The sequence below is a fragment of the Pinus tabuliformis genome, chromosome J, assembly GCF_031772625.1.
Source record: "Pinus tabuliformis cultivar Carrire ecotype Pingquan chromosome J, CPIR1, whole genome shotgun sequence".
NCBI classification, from domain to species: domain Eukaryota; kingdom Viridiplantae; phylum Streptophyta; class Pinopsida; order Pinales; family Pinaceae; genus Pinus; species Pinus tabuliformis.
In genome coordinates, this window is record NC_142295.1 from 81,345,475 (window position 1) to 81,369,011 (window position 23,537).

A 23,537-nucleotide genomic window follows, 5' to 3' on the forward strand; every position below is an offset into this window, starting at 1 on the left:
TCGGCCTGCCTATCTCCCTCACCCTCGACCCTCACGACAACCCCTCCTTCCTCCATCTCTCCCTCGCTTCCTTACGACCTCCTCCTCTCAGCTCCATCTCTCAGCCTCAAGGCATTCCACCCTCAAGCCTTCCCTCCACCAAAATTTTCTCACTAATTTTTCCTAAAAATTTCCCAAAAAACTTTAACAATTTTTTAACAAAATTTTCTCAAAAAATTTCTAAGTTGAAGATCTTCAGTGACTTGGGCAGCTTGTCTCCAAGTGTCTTCAAGCCCCTAAGGGCTGACTGGTGCACATCTTCTAAACCTTTCCTCATTTCATTTATCTGATTGAAAGCAAGGCTAACACTGGCATAGATTTTCAATTAACTGAAGTTTAGCAGCAAATTTAATTTACATCTTTGACTGTTGTACATTTCAGAAATAGAAGTTATCTTCAGTAACCTTTTGCATGCTAATTAACAAATTTTTGAACATTGTTTCACTACTTTTCAGTAATTTATTTATGAGTTTTTTTAGATCAAATACATCACTAGATCAAAAATAGTAAAACTCAGAAATTTTCTGAATTATTAGTTAGCAGTTTGTCATTTGAAGTTTCTGTTGTTATACATAGAAAAAATATGAATATTACATGGTAATAGGACCCCTGGTTTAAAATATATTGCTGGCATTGACATTTGTTTTAAGAGCAGATTACTAAACTGATATTTTATTGATGTAATATGAGTTTTAAGCACTTAGTTTAATTTCTGAAGTACATTTGTTTTTACATGCTCATGCAAGCAGGACTAATCTAGTTTTACTTATGCATCTAATGATCTTTGATTGAGCACCTCATGCAAATGAATTTCTGAATTTAAAGTGTTTTATTTCTAGCATTTTATATTGGTTTCCTATTGTTTTACATTGTTGGTATAAGTATTTGCTTTCACATTAAGATAATTTTTTTAAGCCTTTAATTTAAAAAACACTCAAGACATTTTTCAGAAATAACTCATATTTTAGGCCCTCCTTTCTCCATCACATCATTTCACTTTGCATTTGCATACTACGCTAGTATTTGCACATTAAAATTTTACTTCTAAGCGTAAGCTTGGTCAACAAAAACATTAAGGGATCAAACTTAAAAAGGCATTTAACTAAAATTAACCAAGTCCCTGCATTTCACATAGCTTTAAGTTTTGCATTTGCATATAAGGTAGTCAAATCATTCAACACCAGTTTCCCGTCCATTACTTGACTTTATTTCCTTCGCAAGACAGTGGACTCCACAAGGCACTGATATCATTTTTCTCAAATCTAATTGAATCCTTCAAAATCTTGCACAATCTAAAACAAGTATTGGTTGCTTAACTGTGTCTCCCAGATTGGTTGGTTCCCAACTAATCTTTCCTCATTCCATTTCCATAGGGTCTACCCCCCTTACTCTACTATTGGGAGACAACTCAAACGGAGAGATTGGGGATCAATGTGACAACCCTCGATCTGAGCGGTTGTCACGGTGCTTAGACATTCTGTGCGACAACATTTTTTGGTGTCGTTGGTAGGGATAGAGTTTTTCTGTCTTGATCCTCACGACATTTTTCTAATCTTCTACTTTATTTCGCCATTCATTAGCCTGTCAAAGTGGCACAACTTTTTGGTGTTGTTACCGAGGCATCAAGTTTATCTTGTTGTCAGATTCACGACATCATTTTTTCATTTTTTTTTCTTCTTTCATCTTTCTATCTTTCATTCAAGTCAGCAACGCCAACATTTCTTGGTGTTGTTTCCAAGGACCAATTTATTGGACCTTGGCTTTATGACATTCATCTCATTCATCTTTTCAATCTCTTATCACTTTTTGTCCCATCAATGCCACATTTTCTGGCACCATTTCATCTCCTCATCTTTTCATCACCATATCTTTCGTCATCTCACTAATCCTTTCATCTGCACCTTTAGCACCTGGACATTTTAGTTGATTTCCTGTTTGGGTGGCGACTCCGCTTATTCATCCATTTACTCCCAGACAAGAAACCCTCCCTAATATCCATCTGCTTCTCTCGACTAACCTTTCGGTTTCTGCCTTTGGAATTTGAAGGCTAGATTCATGCTCAAGTGGCGACTCCATTTCTTTCATTTCTTTCAAGAATTTCTGCTAGAAGCTCGCTTCTTGTGGATCATTTTCATTAAATTCTTGAGCAAAGATCTATCTCTCTAGCATCCCTTTGGTTATTCCCTTTCTGCACTTTAAGTAGGTCATCATGGATGATACTCTTCATGATATTCCGGAAGAGGCCTTTCATAAATTTCCTTTGTTCTCGGGTGGTCATTCAGCCACTGCTGGAAGCATCTCCGCAAGGTTACTCATATAATAACCAGATATTGTCTTCCTTCACAATATAATCGTGAAGATGTCAAAATACGTCTCTTTTCCTTTTCCTTAGAAGGTGATGCTATGGATTGGTTTCGTAATTCTCCTAAGGATTCTTTCGCTTCTTTACAATACATCATCAATGCTTTTAAGGATAGATATATGAAACAAGGTGACTCGCCTTGTGCCCCTAATACTATGCAAAAGAGTGAAAGTGATCTTGTAAAGAACTCAACTATCAACAGAAGGTTTCAAGACAATTCTCATGATGAATCCACTTGTACCATTGCAAGACAAATCCATGATAGTGGAGAAGCAGAAACAAGTTCTCAAATTAGTGTTGACAACAATAAGCATCTTGTTAAGGAATTGATTCAAATGGTTAAAGACATACAGTTAAATCAAGCTCAAGTAATCAAGAATACAGAGGTTAATCATGCTAGGGAAATTGATTATGTACAGAACAAGTTATTAGCCTTATAGGAAAAGATAACGATCATGGAATTCAATCACTCCAATCAAATCACAGCTATGGAAGAAAGACATGAAGAAGAAATGGCCATCATGGAATTTGAACACAACAATCAATTAGCTACCATGCAAGCAAATCATAAGAAATAGGTAAACTATATGCAAAATTGATTCATGGGCATGAAAGCGAAGAATGATAAAATTATAAAGGACATGGAAGTTGGTCAAATATCTCTTTAGAATAGATTATTGGCCATAGAGAAAAAACAAGCACCATGTGTTATAAATATGGAAGAAATGGATATCATTCAAAACAGATTAAAGATAATGGAAGTTAATCATTCTAATCAGATGTCCATTATTCAAAATCATATGATTCCAATGGAGGCAAAGCACACTCAGGAAATGAAAACTATGGAGGCCAATCATATCACTCTGCAAGACAGATTCGTGAAAACTAAGCTCAATCAAGAGAAATTAATAGTAAAGCATGCTAGAGAAATGAGTTCCATACATAAGGGGTTGGAAGAAAGGAAATCACAGGTACAAAAGTTTTAGTCTGATCCAGATGATAGATGGCAGAAAATCAAGGAAATTTCAACAGATCATAACTCTACCAAGCCATTAAAGCAGGTCCCGTCTTGTTGTGAATACCTTGAGAAAGTGGTTGACCCTATTAACGAAGATTTAGCTGAGGATGACATGATCAGAGAAGAAATTGAAAAGGATCAAGTTATAACTCATAACACTTGTGCAACTGATCCATCATTTATCACAGAACAGATTCAAAATGAAGAGAGGCATGCCACAAATATCTTAAATACTTCGTCTAAAAGTTCTCAAGCAGAATGTTCCACATCATCAGTGATACAGTTTGTCACAAAGAAAAGCCTGAAGCGAAAAAGAAAAAGAATAAGGAAACAATTTTATGCATCTGATGGCCACGAGCAACTCGATTTTCGGATAAGACAAAGTCCTACCGTATGCAAGATTGGACAGGGCACATCTAAAAAAACAACCCATAGATTTGCCTGAAAGCAGGGAAATGCTCAGTATGAACTATATTGAACACATCTGATGCCACAAGGCATCTTTTGTATCGTATCTCTAACGTTACACCCTATTATTTCAACATTTTTACTTTGTAGTTAGAATAAATTTATATTTTCATGTTATTAGAATAGTTAATAAATGAAGAGCTTCTATTTTCATGTGCTTAATGTTATATGATGAAGTTTGGATGGACGGTAATCTTGTATGTTGCTTGGATGCAGATTATGAATTCTCACATTCCTCCGATGAAGCAACGTGTCCCCAAGTAGAGCCAGATGTTGACCACTCTGTGTCAACGACCCCATAGCAGTACACCCCTTTTTTCGCAAAAGGGATCCATCATGTTCGAGTGTTCGTGCCATTTAGATGATCCACAGATTCATCATTATCAGCCATATGTACACTGGAGTTTTGTAAACCCATTCTGCATTTTGTAATGTAAATGATCTTAGTAAGACAAATGTATGTAACAACCTACGTAAATTTATTTTTCTGATCTGAGCTATTGTCGCGGTGCCTAGACATTCTATGTGACAAAAGTTGGGATACTTATGCAAAAGGATGATGAGGGAAACGTGAGGCCCATAGCCTTTAAGAGCAAACTATTGCGTGACATTGAGACCAGGTACACGATCACTGAAAAACAAGCATATGCTCTTGTTAAGTCCATCGAGTATTTTAGGGCCTATGTCGAGTACGACAAGATATATGCTTATGTCCGGTATCCCGCTGGCAAAGATTTGTTGTCTCAATCTGATTGTCTTGGATCTAGGTAAAATGTGTGTCCAAAATATAGGAATACAACCTAACACATTCGCCCAAAGAAAATCATCGAGGGACAAGGCCTCATCAAAATGATGATTGAAAACAACAACGAGGCCATTAGAGAAGGAGAGGAAGAGCAACTTTGCGCCACTACCATCGAACTTGAAGAAGACGAATAGTACAAATACATTGCCTATTACCTACACAACCTGTTTGCCCGGCCTCACCTAACTTACCGCAAAAGAAGAGCCCTAATATTGAAGGCATCCAAGTTCTGCCTAACCTAAGATGGACTTGGACGGATGAGCCTTGATGGGGTAATCCTCAGATGTTTCAATAAGGAGGAATCTGAGAATCTATTAAAAGAGTTTCATGCTTGGTTTTGCGGGGGACATTACGCTACCCAAACTACCACTCACAAAATCTTGAGGGTAAGTTACTATTGGCCCACTATCTTTGATGATACCTTGAAATTTATAAAACAATGCCAGCCCAACCAATTCTTCGTTGGAAAGAAGCATTTGGCTGCCATACCCTTGGAAAATGTAGTGGTGGATGCCCCTTTCCGACAACGGGGTTTGGATTTCATCGGTGAGTTCAAATATAACTCTAGTCATGGGCATAAGTGGATTCTCATGGCGACTGACTATTTCACTAAATGGGTAGAAGCCATACCAACCAAGAAAGCAACTAATCAAGTGGTTATGGATTTCCTTGAGGACAAAATTATCACTAGGTTCGGGACCTCCGTAAAAATCGTGACTGACAATGCTAAGGCTTTTGACTCTATGGCCCTCACATCTGTTGATTTGGGGTAGCATCGGATGTGCTCTAGCCATTTGGTGGAAAGTTTAGGGCACATGAGATCTCCAATACCCAGAAAGGGTTTGGGAAAATTCTAAACAGTTAGGTAAATATTAAAATAATTAATATTTTTAATGGAGTCTTTAAGTCTAAAATTAGGGAAATTAAAATATTAATGTGAATTAATATAAAACTATGTTAGAATGGTCCAAAAGACATGGATCAAGCCAGATCTAATCTTAGTTATCGATTAGGGACTTAATCTCGGTCGTTGAATGAGAAAAGTATAAGAGGAGGCTTGAGGGTCACTTGGAGAAAACACCAGAGTGATTAGTCATTCTATTCTCTAGAGCAAGGTTTGCTAAGAGAGATAGAACTAGTGATCAGTTGCAGTGAGGGGTAGTGAGGACGAGGTAGAGAGGCAGGGATAGTGCCGAGAGACCAGCGCAAAAGCAGAGAGAGGCAGACACAGAGCCAGAGGGAGCCACGCAGAGGCAGCAGAGACTGCATAGAGCTAGAAGGGCTTGCATAATCCACGTAGAGGCTGCAAGAGTGACGCAGAGAGGCAGAGAGGCTGTGCAGAGCCTCAGTAGGCTGACACAGAGGGTTTTAGGGCTGACGCTGAGCTTTAGATTGTGCTGGAGAGGGATTTCATGGAGCAGGGTTTCCGAATACCTGTTTCCAAAGAGAGGTATTGCTGCCAGATTTTTTATCTCTGTTGGGTTAGCTAGTTTGGCACCTAGTGTACTCAGAAAAGAACTGCTTAATAATAAAACCCTCAGATAGTTGCACCGGTTTTCCCGCATTGGGTTTTCCGGGGACATTAGTACAAAAATAACGGTGTCATTGGTGTGCTTGTTTCTGTTTCCTTTAGTTGATGATCTATAATGTGTTGAGCATGCACTTGTATTTATTTTCAGTATTTACATGGTAAATAACTTGTTAATTAATAGAACAAGTAGGTAGGAATAAATCAGTAAAGTGCATGGAGGGTTTCTAACTGTTAGACTTAGAAACTCCAACATGGTATTAGAGCATGGTTGCAGATCACAGGAGAACTGAGGACATCAACAGAGCAGAGCAACAACAACAGAAAACAGTTGTCCCGAGTGACAGAAGTTGTTCCTAGCAGCAAAGCAGCAAGGAAGGGGTGACGCAGTGCCTGCATCATCAAGTTCGAGCCAAGAAGAGGTTGCGCAGAGGCTGAAGGAGGCAAAGACAGGCTCATGCAGAGCCACGCAGAGGCCAGGAGGGCTGACGCAGTTGGCTGAGGGAGCTAGTTTGTCGGTGTCGGGACTACGCAGAGCCTAGGAGCTCTCACCTTTAGGTTGCTGGGGTTTAGGAGGCTGTAGGTAAGTTGCAGACTGGAGCTAGTGGGGTGTTGTAGTCAGAATAGTACCTAACAGGGCAAGGCCAAGGAGGAGGGAGTTGCTATTGAGGGTTTCTAGCCAAGAAATCCGGATCAATGGTGCAGTTGCACAGATGATCAGAGTAGGGGGCATCTCGACATTGGCAGAAGGGTTTCCAGGAGGGAAATAAAGGCTCAAAGGGAGTCACATCGAGAACTTCCAAGAGGGAAGTAGAAGAGTAGCATGGCACTACACAGAGTAAGAGACCAGGATAGACTGGAAGGAGCCTCAAACTTCGCAGTCTGGAAGGCCAGAATCTTATCCGTACTTGACAGAAATCATGTCAAGCACTTCGCCTTGAGGACGATAGCAATCCCAGTTGACCCAGCTAATAACGATAAGTAAAAGGAGGCAATGGCGAGGGCCAAGAGCATCATCCTTGATGCGGTCAAGGACCATGTAGTACCACACATTGCTGAGAAGGAAACGGCAAATGAGATGTGGGAAGCCCTAAAGGAATTGTACCAACATACTTCTATGCAGAGAAGGATGTTACTAGAAAATCTGTTGTGGTCATACCAGATGAAGAAGGGAGAACTGATCGACACCTTCCTCGGTCGACTGAATGAGATCCGGGATCAGCGGACTTCCATAGGGGCCATGCCGGATCAGGAATTGATGATGAGAACAACCCTGAACGCTGTCTCAAAAGACTGGGAGGTATTTGTCCAGAGTATACTAGGCAGAGCGACCCTTCCACATTGGGAGGAAATGTGGGCGGCTCTTTGCCAAGAAGAGATCAAAAGGCTAAGCAAGACAAGGAGCAACGGCAAGGGGATCAGAGTCAAGAAGGAGGAGGAGAAGGATGTTGCCCTAGCATCTGAGGGAAAGCAAGAGAAATAGAAGAAGAAGAACCTCTCCAAGTTCAAATGCTTCCACTGTGGGGAGCTGGGTCATTATGCGACCTAGTGTCCAAGGAAGAAGAACAAGGGTGAGGCCTCTGAGACCAAGGCAGCACCAGCAAGGGCAGAGAAGTGGAGATAGACGATGACTGTGCCATGAGTGCACACATGCCACTTGAGCGGAAGTGGGGAGACATCGAGCTGTAGTCAGACGGGCTATAGGCGATGAGGAGCAAGATCCTTGAGGTACCCAGCCTCTTGGATTAGACCATGCTATGGGAGCCCCGAAGAGGAGTAGCAAGACTGGCGATGTGGGTAGAGACGGATGCGGATGAAGCAACAGAGAGCTATAATGAAAAATTCCCAAGACAGCGCTAGGCTAGCAGGCTACAATAGTGCGAGAGGTACAGGAGTGTTGCACCAGTGCAGAATGGCACAGAGAGGTGTGCAACGATGCGAGATGCATGGAGTTGTTGCAACAATGCAAAGGTCAGAGAGGGAGCACTTGTCAGCGGCAGAGGGAGCTTCAGCATCAGGAGTACTCTAGCCTGATAGAGAGGTCAAAATTGGGAGATCAGTTACTTACTTCTCAGTAACTGAGTTGCAGTATAACAATTAGCAGTGGTAGTGCTATGGGCAACACGATGCAGCATGATGAGAGCAGATGCAATGCAGACGCAACAACGACAGTGGCAGAGCTATGGGCAATAGTACAGGATGCCGCAGTGCAGAGGATGATGGGCAGCAGGCCTAGCATCAGCATAGGGACCAATGCCAGATGATCAGGGTGATACTCAGTAAGGAGTATTGCTAGAGCACAGTCTTCGCTAAGCGGGAGTGTTGATTTGGGGTAGCATCGAATGTGCTCTAGCCACGAAATTTGGTGGAGAGGTTAGGGCACATGAGATCCAATATCCAGAAAGGGTTTGGGAAGATTCTAAACAGTTAGGGAGATATTAAAATAATTAATATTTTTAATGGAGTCCCTAAGTCTAAACTTAGGTAAATTAAAATATTAATGTGAATTAATATAAAACTGTGTTAGAAAGGTCCAAAAGACATGGATCAAACCAGATCTAATCTTAGTCATCGATTAGGGACTTAATCTCGGCCATTGATATGTCAATGAGAAAAGTACAAGAGGAGGCTTGAGGGTCTCTTGGAGAATACACCAAAGTGATCAATCATTCTATTCTCTAGAGTAGGGTTTGCTAAGAGAGATAGAATTAGTGATCAGTCGCAGCGAGGGGCAGTGAGTACGAGGCAGAGAGGCAGCGACAGTGCCGAGAGACCAACGCAGAAGCAGAGAGGGGCAGAGCCAGAGCCAGAGGGAGCCACATAGAGCCAGAAGGGCCTGCGTCATCCATGCAGAGGCTGCAGGAGTGACACAGAGAGCCAGAGAGGTTGTGTAGAGCCTCAGTAGGCTGACGCAAAGGGTTTCAGGCTGACGTAGAGGCCAGCAGGGCTAACGCTGAGCTTTAGATTGTGCTGGAGAGGGATTTCATGGCGCAGGCTTTCTGAATACCTGTTTCCGAAGAGAGGTATTGCTACTAGATTTTTTTATCTCTTTCGGGTTAGCTAGTTTGGCACCCAGTGTACTCAGAAAAGAACTGCTTAATAATAAAACCCTCAAAAAGCTGCACTGGTTTTCTCGCATTGGGTTTTTTCGGGGACATTAGTCCAACAATAACGATGTCATTGGTGTGCTTGTTTTTGTTTCCTTCAGTTGATGATCTATAATGTGTTGAGCATGCACTTGTATTTATTTTCAGTATTTACATGGTAAATAACTTGTTAATTAACAGAACAAGTAGGTAGGAATAAATCAGTAAAGTGCATGGAGGGTTTCTAATTGTTAGACTTAGAAACTCCAACAACATCCCTGTGTAACAAATATGGTATAATATTGTTACATTCCTCTAATTATTATCCTTAGGGAAATGGCCAAGTTGAATCAAGCAACAAGAACCTTATAAGAATTATCAAGAAAACCATAGGTGACCATAAGAGGGACCGAGATAGCAAGATCAAATATGCCCTCTGGGTTGACCGAACCACAATAAAGGCTTCTACTGGATTCAACCCATTCCAGTTAGTATATAGGTCTGAGACCAAATTTCCTATGCAACTCCAATTGCCCCACTCTTGAGTGTCTGAAGGCTTTTACTGAACAACAAGGCACCATACAATCTCGTATTGATCAAATCATTGAGAGCGATGAAAATAGAAGGAAATCTCTTGATCAACTTGCCCGTAATCATAATAAGATGAAGACTTCTTTTGACAAACACACACATACCAAAACATTCAAACTTGGGGACCTTGTGCTCTTATGGGATAAAAGAAAAGAGAAGCCTGGTATGCACAAAAAATGGGATAACTTATGGGTGGGTCCGTTCAAGATAGTTGACATAGCAGGGATAAATTCATATCACTTAGAAACTAAAGAAGGAGAATTTGTTCCCCTTCCTGTGAACGGACAACTCTTAAAGGAGTATTTCCTTGAATGCACTTAATACTGTACTATATGCATGTTAGAGTACGATGCATTGCATGATGGTTTTTGCATTAGAACTAATGTCATATGATGTTTCTCATGGTAGATTAGCTGCATTTAGATTAGAACTTGCATATTCTATTACTTGTTGATTTTATGGCCTGATATCAAGCATGGGTGATCATAAGACACCGTGAAAAACATGCTGCCCCGTGGGTTTAGTCGTTGATATGTGCAGGTAACAAGTCTGTGGTGACCAAGAGATTGCTGGAGTTCTCGTGACGTCCCGTTCGAGTAGCTTCGCTCACTTCTTTGAGAGATCACATCCCAGTTGGAGCCAGATGTTACCTTGAGCCAACCATATGGTCCCTCACCCATCTGTCTTGATCGTAGGTTTGAAGGTGGGCATTTCGAACCTAAAGGTATGTCTTGTCATTTGGTAATTGAGTATTGATCTTACTTATCATGGACACTTCTGGGCATGGACTAATGGGGGGATTCAACGGAAAGAGTGGGCTAGGCTTGTGCTTCTGTCCCCTAGACTTCGTTTGGATGTTACCCTTAGATCTTAATCCCGTGGGATCTCCTTTATTGACCATTTGGTTTTAGGGTGGTACTACATGGGAAACCCCGATTTTGGTTGCGTGGTCCCGCTCCCTCATCCACATATATCACTCCCCTTCCATTTATTTTAACCCCATTCATCATCTTTCCCACCTGGGTCCACATTTCCTCATTGGGTCCACATAGGGTTAGCCTCCCCTTTCCCTTGCCCCCACCTTGGGTCAGGCTTGGAACGATGCCCCGGAGGTTGAAGCAGCTAAAAAGAAAAAGTAAAAGCATAAATGACCACATTCAACAGGAAAATGTACCACAAGATGCAAAAGATGGTTGGGACAAATACATTTAGCACATGGGAAAAAGCCAATACATGAGCTCTACCCCATATACATGGCCATCACCTTGGTTCCATAGGCCCTAGATGAGCCTCCTTTATAATTCAGGAACCCATGATTGTTCCAACCCCTGGTGGGCAATGAACCGCCCTACCTTAACTGGGGTACTCACTGCTATATCTTACACACCATGTTCTTATCCTTTGAGCCCTAAGCAGTTCATCAAATTAAAATCATAAGAGGCAAAAGGCATATAAAGAAGGGTGGAAAAATCAAGGTCGAGGCACCTCATGTACCACAATTGCTCCCTCTTATACACTATAAACCCAGGTGTGGGCTTCCCTTTTTTCTAGCTACCCTTGTGCCCTGATATGTGGCTCAGGATTGCCCCTCTTCATTCCCTATTCCATTCACCTCTTTGTCACATGCCACCACTATTTGAAGGGTGTACCTTGGACATACTATCCCCTCTAGAGGTAGAAACCACCCAGTAAGGTACTTAGTTAACCCCCTTTGGAGCTTCGATTAATTTAATGACTTGTGCTAGAAGGCTAGGGGACACATTGGATCTTATGCAGGATTGCAAATGGTTTCCATTTTGAGTTTGGTCTCCCCATATGGGGTCCTAACTCTTCAAAGGGCTACATTGCACATGTAGGGTGTGTGTAGAGAGCCATGGGCCTCCACAACAGTAAACAACACTCCATGGATCCCCATGTTGATTTTGGGTAGCATCGGATGTGCTCTAGCTCCGAAATTTTGTGGAGGGGCTAGAATACATAAGATCTCCAAGACCCAGAAACCGTTTGGAGAAATTCCACTCAGATTGTGAAGTATTAGAATAATTAGTATTTTTAATGGGGTTCCTAAATCTAAACTTAGGAAAATAAAAATATTAATGGGTATTAATAAAAATATAGGTGAGAAGCTTCTAAGAGGTGAGGATCAAGTCTTTTTTAATCTTAGCTGTTGATTAGGGACTTAATCTCGATCATTGATTCATCAACAGGAAAAGTATAAGCGGAGGTTTGAGGATCAGTTGAAGGTACACCAAGTGATCAAATCGGTTCAATTTTTTTGGTGTGTGGTTTGTCGAGAAAATCAAACTAGTGATCTAAGTTGCAGTGAGGGGCAGAAGCAGAGATTTGGATTGGAAAGGAGTTCTGAGCCAAAGAGTACCAGACAACGAGGCAGCACAGAGGACTATGCAGCCTAGGAAGGGCTCATGCAGTGCTGACGTAGGCCAAGAGGGTCTCTTGCAGTGGCAATGCAAGATATTCGTCAAAAGTTCGAGATTTTGCTAGAGAAGCAAGGTTCTGAGTTGGGAGGGCTGAACACCAATCTTCCTCCAGCAAATCGATCTAGCAGAAGGGGTGATGCAGTCTCCTAGAGGCAAGACGCTAGCCCAAGCAGGGATTGCACTAGGATTTCGCAGTGTTTGCCAGAGTCAGGCCACTCAGTGGATTAGTTGTGACTTGGAGAACGAGGTAAACCCTTGTATGTATTTCTTGCTACCAAGATTTATCTGAAAGGTTAGCCGGTGTGAGAGGCAACCTGTTGTACTCAGATTCTACTTGCTTAATAATATAAACCCTCTATTTGCTGCACCGGTTTTCCCGCATTGGGTTTTTCCTGGGACGTGTTTTCCAAAAATAATGGTGTCCCTTGTGTGTTTGTGTCATTTTTTGTTTCAATTTATGATTTGTATGTCAATGTAGTTTGCATTAGTGTTTTTCATCATTGTTTATAATTAAATAACTTGTTGAATGAAATAACAAGTAGGAAATGATAAACCAGTGACTGCAGTAGGATTTCTGTTTGTATAGATTCATAAATTTTCACACCCCAGAGATGGTTAGAGATTGATCGAGGTTCAACTATTGGTTGAGGAAGATGCATCTCGTTCATCGTGCCCAATTGACCCCATAGTTGTACCATGCACTTGGCAGATGACCCGGGACATGTATGCTGATGTGGCATCACTCATATTATCATCGGAGCCCTTACAGATGTCGCAGGCATCTTCGATCTACTTGGAGACCCATGACGTTATTTGGATGCCCCTACTCCCACTGGGAGCACCATAGGTTTATTGTTTGAAGAACAAGGGGTCACCCCCTTGTCCATCACTTTTGAGAGTCCTATTCATTAGTATGGCACTTATGGACTTCATTAGGCCTCTTGAAGGGCCCAACAACATGTATTATTCATCATTTGACCTCTTGAGAGGCTTATTATTTTGTTTTTGAGCTAGTTTGGCGGGATTGTTACCAAACGTTAGTTATTTTGCACTTGATTTCATTTTAGGGGCTAATGTAGGCCTAATTAGGTAATTTGAACTCCTAAGAAGTGTATAAATAGAAGTGATGTGAATTCATTTTGAATCATCACTTGGATTGGATCATTCTCTCTCTTGAGATTTTCGCTATTATGAATTTTGATGTTTGGATTACATTTTCTTGTCTTGGAGCAGCTTGATTGGCAAATCTATTGATGGTTGGATATATTCTCTTACATGTAAGTACAAACTTAATGCTATTTTCTTTTACTTTGTTACATGCATTGATAATGGGATTTTCGCTATTTTAGTGCTAATTGCTGCATGCATTTACTGTTAAATTGTGGAATTATGTTTCTATATAGCATATCTCTACGTATGGACCATGTATGTTGAAGGAATTTTCCTAGAGATCAAATTCATCTTGATAAGCCATCTTCATTTAGAAATGAAGTATAAATGCTTTAAGGTCACTTTCTTTTCTTCCCTAATGCCAAACAAAGATGTCCTTAGAGCCTCCTTGAGTTAGAAATGAAACCCATTCTCATTATTCATCTTGACTCCTATCCCCAAAGGAATTAGGCACTGGTCCACCATAAGGTGATCACCCTAAAACCATTTTTCTTCACCTTTTCCTCTTTCTCTCTAGGTCTAGCCACGCTGAGTCACGTAGGGCATCATTTTCCCAACAAAATACGCATACAAAAAGTTCTATCTCTTGGCCTCTCTTGTGTTGGTGTGTCCTTAAGGTCTCCTCCAAATTTGAAGAAATTCTGATGGTGGGATTGTGAGATATCCCAATCCCTAGCCCTGAGATCAAACTTTGCCCTAGGTTTCCCTAGGCTAGCTCCTCATTGGATCATTTTGGCATCTTTAAGTATAAATTCTTTCTTTGATCCTCTTCCCCTCCTTGTTTAGGCTAAAATCATCATTGGTTGCTAAACTCCCTCCTCTTAACCTAAGCTGGGTCCACTTGGTCCCATTTCTCATCAAAGTCAATTCTTCAAAGACAACTCAAGAATCCAAGTTTTGCAAGGATTTTAAGGATTGGGGGGCTCCTTCACAAGTCACACTCCTTTAACGTCGCCCTTAAATCCTCACTTCCTTCTCCTAGAAAACCTTGTACCTTGCTTAAGAAGCAAGCAAGCCCCACTGTCGATTCCCTTGTAGGAAAGGATTATTGAGGTCACTTCATATCCATTGTTGATCTATCCTTCACAAGTGACTCTCTATACACCGGGTCTCCTCCCATCGATAAAAGTCCGTAAAGAGTAGGGAGCCTTAGCTGAGGTGATAGTGGGTTAAGTCTCCATCGTTGCGCTTGGTTTAGCAGTTGCCCCTTTAGGATTCCCCTTTAGGTCTCCTGCTAGTTTGAGTGGTAACACCTCCCAACCACCCTACATAAACCCAATTGAGAATTGACTATATGTGTGTGTGTGTGTGCAAAAATCTCTTTCATGGAGCGTCGACCCGTGATTTCATTTCAATCAGTTATTATATTAGGGTTGACTTGATATTGCCATATTCAGAACGGACCCATATCTAAGGGAGTTCCAACCTTGCATAATATGATAACCTTCCTACCTTTTGAATGCATAAATGCCCATTATGATGCCCTTACATCCACACATAAGGAAAGATTGGGATGTTGTTTACTTGTGCTTGGTGGAGGAGACCTATCTGATGAGATTTTGGGGCTGAATTGTCAATTTGAAGATCCATGTTCCCATATGCTTGGAAGGTTACTTGTAGAAGGCTACATTGTTGAAGGGCCTTTGGATGATATGAGAAAAAACCCTTCTATGATGAAGGTTCACCCTCTTTTGAGAGGTTTTTGATGTAAAATTGTACATGTGGCTTAATCAACCCCTTCTTTTTGTGTTTTAGAATAATACATTAGTGAAGAGGGCCTTTTTCCCCTCCATAGGCTAGATTAGGGGCTCTTAGTTTAGGAAATTAATATTTTTATATAAAGAAAGTTGAGCATCTCCCCTATAAATAGAGATGCACTTTCTCTCATTTTCTCATGATTGGATTGGGGGAGAAATCCCTTAGAAAGTTTAAAATTTCTACAATTTTATTTTCTTATAAATTGGCTATGCATGGTTGAGTTGAGAAACCTCTTGGAGAGGACTTGTTGATGTGGGTGGTTCTTTTTTCTTAGATGATTGTTCTTGAACTTTGATGGATGCATGCTAAATTGAGTAAGCTATCTTGCTTTATTTTTTTCAAGTTTGTGGGGTTATTAAGTATTCACCAAAGTAATTGCTGGTATTTTTATTTCATTATCTTCCTTGGACAAGATTTTCATCAAGCTCTTTTGAGGTGACCTATGTGAAGGCTCCCTCCCTTATTTATATTCGAAGATTGTAGGACGCCTACGTCAAACCTATAAGGGACACCGATAATGTCTCCCTTGGTCTTTGAACTGACATATATCCCATTTCCATCCCAAGTGTGTTGATTCTTGACTCCATATGCCCCAAAAATATATTGGCAAGCTAAAGCACTGTCACGGATCTTCTATTCTCCATCATAATTTTTTCTTTTAAAATCCTTTAAATTGTTTTTCCAAGTTTCACTTTTCAAGACCACCCTGTAATTGCTTGTTTTTGCGTGTTTGGGGACTCTTTTTGAGCTTATATTGGTTGACCTAATCCTTCCAATCAACGATTGGACCCTTTAAATTCAAGTGTTGAAATTACCTTCAATACCCTAGCAATCCTATCTTAGGGGGGAACCCCCTGATAGATGATCTCTTCAAAGTTACCATGTGCTAGCTTCTCAAATGCAGCTTCAACCCAAAATTTCGACCCCCAGCTTTAGAACTTCAAATTAACTTTAGGATTGCAGTTTCGATCTAGCAACTTTAATAGCTCTAGCCTAGCAGCTTCACACCTTCGGCCTTGATGCAACTTCACAGCTTCGACCTTGATTCAACTTCACAACTTTGATGCAGCTTCAAAATTTCATTGCACATGAGAGAGAGACCTAAAATCTTCGATTCCAACTTCCTTCTTGAACTTCACAATTTTTCTGCTCCCAACTATTGCAATTCGAACTTGTGTGAGATGAGTGACAAATGAGGTCGAGTTGCTCCAATATATAGGCTTCTTGTGAGGTCGAATTCCCCTGTTGAGGCCAACTTGGTGGAGGAGGCCTAGAAGACCTAAAATACAATAAAATAAATTTCTTCTTTGACAAATAAATCCCAAGAAGGGTTCTTTACAATATGACATGGACAAGGACACTTGACATAAACCCTAGAAGCCTGCAATGGAGGCTATGACCTAAAAACAATTGACCCAAGCATGAAACCCATGCTTTAATAAGTCAATTTATTTAATAATAAAATTTCTTTTTCTTTCTTTTGATAAATATAATACATCATGACTCAAATACAATTATGAAGACCGACACTAGTTACATTCTTCAACACTCCCTCTTAACTAGGGAGGTATTCATAATTACCTATATCTATAGAGCTACATAAAAGATATCCAAAATGAACTACGAAGAGTTCTAGCACACTCAGTGCTGCAAACTAGATTCCTAACTAGGGTAACCTATCCGGGTGGGACTAAGATGAACTAAAGCTTTCAGCCAGTCTAGGTACCATAAGGCTTACTAACTAACCATCAACCCAGGGATCTAGGTGCGTATCCAAGGTTAGAGCTCTAAGACCAATGCCACCCTCCGTCTTCAGGATCTAAACATCAAACACACATGGGTCGGCCAGATGTCCTCCCCAGCATCCGACATTAGATGTTTCATCTCTCCCTAATAAATTAGATATATCCATTTGTCCAAGCATGCTTCCCAAGTGTTCATGCTTCTTCATGGAGAGATTTACCCGTACATACAGAAACCCCAATCAACAATAAACTTTCAAATATACAAACAAGTAAAAACAAACCTTCGAGGTCCTCATTCATTCGGAGGCTGCTTATATTATCATCAATTTAACCATATCATCAAGTTAACCATATGAAAATTGTTGGAAGCTTTCTTCTACTTTCAATTATATTGCAAATCTATTCATTCTCTGATTCCTTTTACAAGGTATCCATCATAATATACCCTCCCTTTCAATTGGGGAGATGTACTCTTTTCTTCGAACCATGCTCCCTCTTAACTTAGGGAGATTAACTACTTTCTTCTTCTATAACATCAGAGAACCTTCTATGGCTTTCATTCTTTCTTATGGTATCAAGGTCATCTTCCTTCATCATGCTTATATGAACATCTTTATCATCTTGAAGATTGTGTACCTGCAAATCCTTCAATAGCAAGTACAACCAAATACAAATATACAGAAGTATGAAGTTAACCAAAAATCAAGTCATTATAATGGAAGCATTAAAACATTCAAACTTTAGACATCTGATACCTAAACCTAGTTAGGTTCATAATTAGCAAGAGAAACATACTTCAATCTTTTGCTAGGATTATTGTCATAAACCCTAGATCATATTATTAAGACTTAAAGCAACTTAATCAAGATAACAAACTTTTACTCTTGCAAACCCTAGATTCCACCTTTGTGACACAAAGCCTTTAGATATTAGCAATTAATAACAATCCTATCATGCATCTAAGGTTTCAACAATGTTAGACACTACTAGGGTTTGTTTGCAAACCCTAGATTTTATCATCAAAACTAAATCATATTGGAAAACAATATTATCATATCCTAGAATATCAATTACTAGGGCTTTGTTACAAACCCTAGAATTCACAATCTATGAGCATCAATAATTAGGTCAACATACTTGCAAATACATATCTAGGATTTCATGCACTAGCAATACACACCAATATCAATACATCAGAGTTAGACATATAACAATTTTGATTAGGCTAGGGTTTCAATCAAAGAGATGAACAAATACCTAGGGATTCATTCATATGACCTTGCTATAGATATTATGTGTTTAGTCCATAAACACTAAATTACCAAACTCTAAATATCTAGAGTTTCAAAACATGACTTAGATATTAACAACAAACTCTAAAGGACTAGGGTTTGTATAACAATTCCAAAACATCAAAAGAATAGGAATTCTAGATTTCATCAACAACCCTAAGTAGACTAGGGTTTCAATATTAGCATCAACATACCCTTAGGTTAGGGTTTTACAGTGAACAATTTTAGGGTTCCACAAGAATGATAATATAATGAGGGTAGATTCAATCTAATGATTAATCACCCTAAAAAGAATCTTTGTGATTCAAAACCCTAGACATAACAATGTTAGTAATGTAAAGAAAATTTAAAATAGAATGAACATACCTTTTATGAAGAGAACTTTACAACAAATTTTATAGTTAAAGGCATCCCTTTGAGTTGTTCCTTAACAAACCTATAGAACATCAAATCTTGGCAGGCTTCAATAGAACTTCTTTCATGCTTCAAGTCTATCCTTTGAAGTCTCCTCCATAACCCTTGAGCAATCAACAAGCTTTGCTATCGAAGGAAAATATAAAGAGAAAGGTTATTAGTATACAATACAAACAAATCTTGATGTAAGGAGGAAACCAAACATGAAAAGATGAAATCAAGAATAAAATACTTATCTTTTGGTAAAATGGTTGAGGCTCCTTCGTAACCCAATCCTTTTGAGGGTTACCTACAACCTTATAAAAATGAAAAATGTTCTAACAAGACATGTTAGACCCATAAACTCTAGAAATCAAAACATAAAGGAAAACAATTCAAAACAAAAATAAAAGACTGAGAGGGCTATGTGAGAGAAAGGAGTTAGTTGTATAAGTCCTTGACTTCTGATTCTTCGGTCTTGTTCTTCTTAGCTAAATATTCATTAGCAACATTTGCATATTCCCTCACTCTCTTCTTATTTCTTGGATTCTCTAGACAATGGCTTTTGTAGTGACCCATCTTGTGACAGTTGTAACATTCAATATTGGATAGGTCCACTTTCTTATTTGGTCCTTTCATGTAGTGCCCCGCTCTAGCCGACTAACAATGATATGACATTAACAGTTATTTAGCCCTAAGGCCCACACTTTATTCTTTGAGGACCTCAGGTTGAGGATCCGGACACATGACTCTATTATTAGTGGTTGTGATGTTTATGTATGTTATCTATTAGTATTATGATGATTCTAGCATTAATGGTTATGCATGTTCTCTCTTGGTACTATGATGACTGTAGCATTAATGGTTATGCATGTTCTCCATTGATACTATGATGATTGTAGCATAACTAGTTATGTTTGGTCTCTATTGAATCTATGATGATGATAGCAGTAAAGGATATGTATGCTCTCTATTGATATCATGATGATGATAGCTTTGATGGATAGGTATGTTTTCTATTGATGTTATGATGTTGATAGCTTTGATGGATATGCATGTTTCCATTGATGTTTGATGATGATAGCCATGATGGATGTGTCCCCTATGTTACCTACTTGCATTAGTTCTGGTTCACAATGAACAATGATGCGAATGACTAGGTGATGTTAATGATGTTATTATGACAATGGCTAACACTCAGAAACCTTGTTACTGATGATTATTGAGTATGGCAGGAAACCACCAAAGATACTCGCATATGACGAGTTGACGACACCTTGTTTGATGAAAACTTACATTATTTTATCTTTGAAATTCAAAGTCAATTTTGAAACTTGCTATATATGTTTATCTATATTCTGATGGTATGCTAGTGGTTGCAGGCACAAATTTGTTGCTTGGCCAAATGACTCACATATGGTTGATGGGGTTGTACAATTGGATGGAACTGCATGGGAGGGGTGGGGCAGTGTCCCTGATCTCACCCACTAGCACTCCCGCCATGACTTGGGCTGGAAAGGTTGAAACACCTTTGCCTTGGAGATCACGATGTCATGAGGGCAAGCCCCAAAGTTGGGTCGCTCATGAGGATTTTACCGGGGGGCGCACATCAAGGCGGATTCGTTGATCCCTGATATCATTAGTCTCACTATAGCAGGCAACATAAGAGATGATAGTGGTCTCTGTCGTTGCACCTATACTTTCCCCTCATAGCCACTGAATGCTTGAAGGGCAAGTGGCGCGGCACCCTTGGAACTTCAAGGGAATTTCTTGAAGGGCACAACCAACTTGGCACCCTTGGCATAAAAAATAAACTGTTAGGCGTGACACCGTTGGAACTTCAAGGGAAGTTCTTGAAGGGCACGACCAAACTTGGCACCCTTGGAATCATTAAAAATAAATAAATTAATAAATATAATCAAGATATGAAAACCAAGTAAATTCACATCAAGGGTAAATGATGTTAGAAACTGAGGTAATTAAATCAAGAATAAAACTTGGGTTAAGAGGATCATAGGAAGAAATAAAATATTTTATCTTAAAAACTCTACCTTTCCCATGTTGGAAAATATTAGGTAGATAATGTAGTTTAATTAGGTAAAAAGGGGAAAGAGGGACATAAATGTAAGGATAAATATTAATTCTAAAATAGTTAAACCTAATTAACAGAAGAAGATGGTGAATTAAAATAAGATTAATAAATTAAATTTTAGAGAAATTTAGAGAACCTCCATGTGGAAACAACCAACATAAGAATATCCATTTAAGAGATAACTTGAGTTAAATTAGGGAGTAGATAGGGGATTAAACCTTGACTTCTCAATTGACTTTAGTAATGAACACAAATTAAGGAGTAAAAAGGGGGATCAAGAGACAACCAGGAGAATAAATAGGAATCTTGTTGAGGTGAGGAAAAATATTAGTTTTAATTTAAAATATAAGTAAATAATTTTGGAGATCCTTGATGAGAGAGTGACACATGGGTGGGTGAATAATCAAACTATTGAATTATCAAAAATAATTAATTGTGCATGAAATGCCAAGAGAAGGGGCAAGCCATGGAAGAAGGGACTTTTTTTTACCCTATTGTTGGATGGATGAGACTATGTCAGAGTAGTGACTACGAGCTATAGTGAGTTTGGTGAGGTAGAGGACTTTAGAGAGGGGACTCTTGAGCCAAGGAGTGCTCTCCTCTACCAGCTAATACATTCTTCCATTGTACAACCCCATTGCAGCTCGGGGGTCCACAGGGAAGGAGAGTACCCAAGGAGTAGGCTGGGAGGTCAACCGGTGGGTCATTACATTCGGATTAAGCACGTTGACATTCACACTTGGAGGCGACCGACAACAAAGGAGGGCAAACAGCGGCAAGTCAAGTTTGAATCTCGTCTCCTGGTGAATGATACCTATGTTGTTATAATATTCTTTTGTATGATTTCATTATGGTTTTAGTTAATAACATGTAATTAGATGATATGTTCAATGAAGTGAAATTCAGGAAAGTTTTATATAATTATTTATAATATTTGGATTCCCAATGCTATTTTTCTTATGGTTGTATTTTTAGCATTGAAAAAAAAAAATTAGGGGTGGTCCCTACACTTGAAGGTTCCCTTCTTCTTGTGATGAGTAGAATAGGCATTCGAGGTGTTTTCTTCTTCCTCCTTCTTGTTGTTTACTAACAATATTATGGCTTCTTCTTGACTACATGCATTCAACATTTGTTCAAATGTTGGAAAGACACTCCAAGATTTTGGTAGTCCAAGAAGTAATTACGAGCTCCTTTTCTGGGATAACTTCATCTATTGCTTGGAGTTTATCTCTGATTCTAGATATCCTTATAAAGTATGATGAAACAATATCATCATTTTGTTGAGAAATCTAGGGCATAACAATTAAGTGATTTCTCTTCTATTAGTAACTGCTTGTGAATGTTTTTTACTTCTTTAGATGAGGATCTTCTTTTATTTAGGTTATTAGTGTTCTTCTTCGTCAAATAACTACCAATGCATAAACCATAAAGAGAGAAGAGACACAAAATATAGGCTATCAGCTAGGGCCAAAACCCCTCCCACTTGAGGGGAAAACCCGAACAAATTCTTCTTGTTATAGAGATTCCAATTGACGAATACCAAGACCAAGACCCTTAACCTATTTGCCACTCCAAGACCAAGACACAAGATCCTTAGTCAATGACACTAAACCTTCAGCTCCTTCTTCCTTCATGGCTTTTCTTCAACCTTGGCTTTCTTCTGCTTTAGACCTTCAACCTTCTTGACTAATCCTTCTTCCACTTTGGCTCCTTAGGAGGGCTGCACTTCGACTTCCACTGCTGCAACAAACTTCTCCTTGACCTTTACTTATGCAACAAATTTACCTTCGGCCTTTACTGCTGCAAAAAATTTCTCCTTCACAGCTGTGACAGACTTACCTTTGGTCTTTTACTGAAATAGACTTCTCCTTCATTGCTGCAACAAACTTACCTTCAACCTTTACTACTGCAACAAATATCTCCTTCACTGCTGCAACAAACTTCTTGTATAAATGTTTTCTACCCTTAAAACAGTCCCAAAATACCCTTAAGAACTTCGCTCTTCTCTTTTGTTACTTTGTTGGTATTTAGGCTTCCTCACTATACTTCGCACTTCAGACTGTATGGTGACGAAATCTTTGAAAATTTGCTCTGAAATGAATACGAACAACCCTATTTATAGTTGTTTCTCATAAAAATAAGCCGACATGACATGATAGTGAGCCGACATGTCTATTTGAGAGATTTATATTATTCTTTTGAAGCTGACTTGAAGGAGGTGACTTTGTCTAGGTCTTGGGGGGCTTTCTAACTTATTTAAGGACTTATATAAATATAACATGCCCAAGAAGTGTTCTTCATACATGACATAGATTCAAATTGACTTTTATGACTAGATGACAAATCCTAAAGGCTCACAATGGGAGCCATCACTAAATTAAAATTCCTTGCTCATGAAACCCATGAAATAAGTATTACAATAATAGTTTTTTTTTTCTTCTTTTCATCAATTACATAAAATAACAATTACACATGTCATTATGAAGACCGAACCTAGTTACACTTTTCAACACTCCCTCTTAACTAGGGAGGTATTGATAATGGTACTTGGTCATTCTCAATCTAAAGAATTTCTCATAAGAAGAGTCAGATTGGTAACCCATCTGTTTAGTATCATATCAACTTGCATTCTCACATAGCAAGGTCTTGACTAACAACTCTATATCTCCACGATATCTAAGCACAATGCTGGTGAGACCAATGTTGTATAAACACCCTCATCATTATCTCTCTCGGAACATACCCCACTCGG

General features: G+C 39.4%; 1 protein-coding gene across 2 annotated transcripts in view; it reads right to left on the reverse strand.

The window, feature by feature from the left end:
• Nucleotides 1-23,537, reverse strand: part of LOC149225611 (putative aldo-keto reductase 1) — a 285,817-nt gene that overhangs the window by 16,030 nt on the left and 246,250 nt on the right. The window lies entirely within an intron of this gene.